At 35.4% G+C, this 4,040-nt stretch overlaps 1 long non-coding RNA gene across 1 annotated transcript; it reads right to left on the bottom strand.

The window, feature by feature from the left end:
• Positions 1–2,014: 2,014 nt before the first annotated feature.
• LOC113024608 (uncharacterized) lies at positions 2,015–2,763 on the bottom strand. The gene is made up of 2 exons (XR_003272691.2): positions 2,580–2,763; positions 2,015–2,404 (listed from the first exon to the last, which is right to left on the bottom strand). It is a non-coding gene; the product is annotated as an uncharacterized LOC113024608 (long non-coding RNA).
• Between the last annotated feature and the right edge of the window lie 1,277 nt (positions 2,764–4,040).

Raw genomic sequence — 4,040 nt, 5'->3', positions numbered from 1 at the left:
AGCATAAACTGTGAAATAATTCATCAAAAAACTTTCTTACGTGTGTGGCCTGTCGCATTTACCCTATACCCACCAAGTCCTGCAACCTGAACGACGTCTCCTCTAGAAACAGACCAATAAATAATAATCAATTACTTTCAGGTCCATCCATGTGTTTTAAACATCAAATAAATTAATAAATCTCAAAATTTCAACTTTATTCTCAAAATGATCTATACTATGTTTTTTTTTCTGGTCACCAAGTCGCTTCCACACAGCTTTACTAAGAAGCTTATAAATATGTTTGATTCACAAGGAAAATTCTGACACTTTCTGCTGCATTAACAACTCACTGTCATTTACCTGCTACTGCCTCATGGCTTGGCTCCATTTGTATGGGCTCAAACTGTGGTCATAAATACTTTGTACTTGTAAAGCAAATAAGATAAGATAAGATAAGATAACCTTTATTAGTCCCACACGTGGGAAATTTGTAGTTGTGAACTGAGTTTTGTAACCTTATGAACCAAAATCTCTGAAAATTTTATGTTTGTGCATCTATAGATGAGATTTTTTGTGTGTGTAAAAAAGATTTACACAAGATACAATTTTTTTAGTCAAGGTCTGCTTATAACACAAGAATGAACAAATTGAGAGCGGTTTTTTTACAGTCTTGGGATTTGGTCATCTTGATGAGCAAACAGTTCTCAAGCAATGCAGAATCCATGAATTAGGCGCAATCCTCTCAGCCATAGACTGTCAGCATTAGTCAGACAGGGCAAATTAGTATGATCACAAAAATGGGTTGACGTCAGCAGAAACCCAGCAAACATCTACTCAAAATGTAAAAATACACTCAAAATAAAAGTTGAAGAGATGTTGCAGATCTTGCTACGATGTTGCTTTGAATTATGTCTTTATGTCTAATGTGTTAAGTTGTGTTAAGCATATTAGATGGTGTTTAAAAAACAAAACAAAGATACATGTGGTTACAGAGGCTCTTAACCTTCCTGCGATTTTATTTTAAGTGTTCGAGATGTTGCCTTCCCATCAACTCAAAGCAGGCTGGCCATTCTGATATCTGGCACTGACGAAGCATTTTCATCCAGAAAACTGCGACTCACTGGATATTTTACATTTTCATGCCACTTTCTGTATACCCTAGAGATGGTTGTGTGTGTGTGTGTGTGCTATAAATAATATAAAAATATATAACAGCAAAATACAACGCTGGTGTTGCAAATCAAAGAAAAGTTGCAGAAACATTATGATTTGATCATCACTGTGCTATCGGTGCTGCTGTTTTAAATCTAACATGACAGCCACACATTGGAGATCTGAAACTTTAAACGGCGTACATTTAAAACAGGTCACTCACTGTTTTCAATGCCCATAGCTTAATAAAGAAGGCCAGGAAGTCACTTTATTTTGGCTCCAGATCAAATTGAAATTTGTAGATTGAACAGCTGATAAATAGTTTACAAATGTTACTGATACATTTTCTAATCTGTGTTGTATTAGCTGTATTTCCAGCAGTGTGAAGCAGAGCAGATTCAACCTAACCTGTTTGCTCCTAAACTGATGGTGTTAGTAATGTATGTCTTAACAAGTTGCTTATATAAAACTTATTAGTTCAGCAGACAATCTATGTCATGTTTAAAGCATACTATAAATTAAATAACTAATGAAAATTTGATGCTTCCTGCTCATTTTACACAAAAACTCTGAACATAATCTCAACAGGAGCATATTTCCATGGTGATCTTACCAGGTAACAAGAGAGCCACCTGAAACACTGAAAACTTAGAAATTAGGCTCAGCGTGCATCACTAACAGATTAACCTTGCTTCACTGTCCACCACTCTGAAGCCAGTCGCCCAGAAGAGGGAGACTAAATTCTGAAAAGGCTGCCGACCCAGTACTTCATAATAATATGCTAAAAATACAGAAATGTTATTGAAGCTGTGTGATTGGGTTAAAAACAGTATGTGGAATTCTGACTACTGCAATACAAAGTTAAAGAATTACCAATATGAAATTGTGACATTTAATTAAAAAAACAAATAAAAAAAAACAGTCATCTGGCACAGGTAATCATTGGGTAGAAAAAAATCAAAACATTAACATAAGAACCTGAAACATCTTATATCAGCATCTCAAGAATGAATACACAGTAATTTCATGAAAACTCACTTTTTAGGAGGGTTGTTACAGTCAGGTAAGGCTACAGGCTGAATCCCAGTCAGTGGCTCAGAAAGTTCCAGTAGCATGATGTCATGCTTTCTATTAAAGATATTTATCTTCCATATGTTTGTCTTAACGACACTGAAGACAGTCAAAGATGCTTTGTTTATAGGGCTTTTTCTTTGCCACTTCCTGGACCTGTCCTGGACCTGGATGAACTCCAACAATCACACTCAGAGTCCTGCACAAGAGAAATCGTGACTGTACTATTAAAATATGAGAATGATGAATGTTGTTATTATCTTATTGTTGCTATGAAAAATTATTGGTAATTATTTTTGCTTCAGTATTTTAAGACACATTGCAGGACAATTTGTTAATGACTTTTCTTTATGTAAAAACTGTAGATTTCTCACCATCCACTCTCCTGGCAGTGAGCTGCAGTCAAAACCCACCGTGGATGGATCAGTGAGCCGCCACAGTAGCCCGCTATTCCATCCTTTTGTGAAATAACTTTCACGTGATAGTGACGCTCATTTTGACAGTCGTGACCACCATAGATTCTCTTGCGCAAATCCACCACGGTGCTTACTGTGACACCTGAAATACAGTACAGTACAATAAATTGTTGTTTTTTTTACTTTACTTAAGTACAATTTTGAGGTACTTTACCTAAGTAGTTCTTTTTTTCTGACTACTTTTTACTTTTACTCCCTACTCTTCAGATTCAAGCTAAGTATAATTAGAATGAAAAAAAGTTAGGCTAAAGTTTGTATTCCCATCAACTGATGTTATGTTATTACATACAGTTCGTTTAGCTTTGCACATAGAAAGAGATACTTTTTACATGAGTACATTTCAGAGCCGGTACCTTTCTACTTTTACTTGAGTAAAGAGTTGAATCAGTACTTCAACTTATACTGCAGTATTTTTTTAAAAGTAGTATTTGTATTTCTATTTAAGTACAGAATGTCTGTACTTTTGCCAACTCTGGTTAAAAGTGAATTCTGGGTTTCAAAAAAGAAAAGAGAGACAGGTGGAAATTAAACTCGTAGCAAAGTCCAAATAAAATAAAGTTTGACTTTCCCAGTATTAGTTAGCTCACTTCTTTCTACTTCTAGCAGAAAATATTTTGTTCTTTTTGTAGCCACCGTGTAATCGATGCTGGCGTCCGGTTTGTACATATAAATACTAAATCACTTACCCTGACCTGCTGCCAGGATAAAGACATTAAACCTCTGGCTCAGGCTTAGCTGCCTCAGTCCAATCTACTCATACCTACACTCCAGACACTGAGCCACTGATATCTGAAGAAGCAGCATTTTGCACACTGTGACTGTTGCAGGTGGGGAGACCTTTCATTTAAAACAGATTAAAACCCATTTGAGTTCCACTAGGTCTCAAGACAGAGATGTATTTCACATTGCTAGACAATGTTTGAAAATTGATATTAAAGGGATTACTTAAGTGATATTTGCCAAGCAGTAAAACATTCTTTTGCACCACCATATAGATGAGAATTTGAATTTAGATTTAAATTTGAAAAGTTCACACATATTTCTTTATATTCGTATTTGGTGTGAGGTACGTAAAAAAACAAACAACCAAACAAAACCAAAAGAAAAATCCCCACAAAACCCCACAAAAAATAAACACAAAACAAAACATCTAATAAAGTTATCATTAAAAACATTTAAATGTAAAAAAAGGCTTTCACATCTCTTACATTTCATATCAGTCATTATCAATAAATCTACTCATCTAAGCAGAGTAATGATCCATGTCTGTGCAGTGTTATACTTGGATTGGCATGGTTTGCAATACTACGGTGGTGAGGCACAACGTGCTATTTCTTTCACACAGCTCAGAGTCCCTGA

The sequence above is a fragment of the Astatotilapia calliptera genome, chromosome 6 (assembly GCF_964374335.1).
Source record: "Astatotilapia calliptera chromosome 6, fAstCal68.1, whole genome shotgun sequence".
Taxonomy (NCBI): domain Eukaryota; kingdom Metazoa; phylum Chordata; class Actinopteri; order Cichliformes; family Cichlidae; genus Astatotilapia; species Astatotilapia calliptera.
The sequence above is the reverse complement of the archived record's forward strand: the minus strand, read 5'-3'. Positions and strand labels throughout refer to the sequence as shown.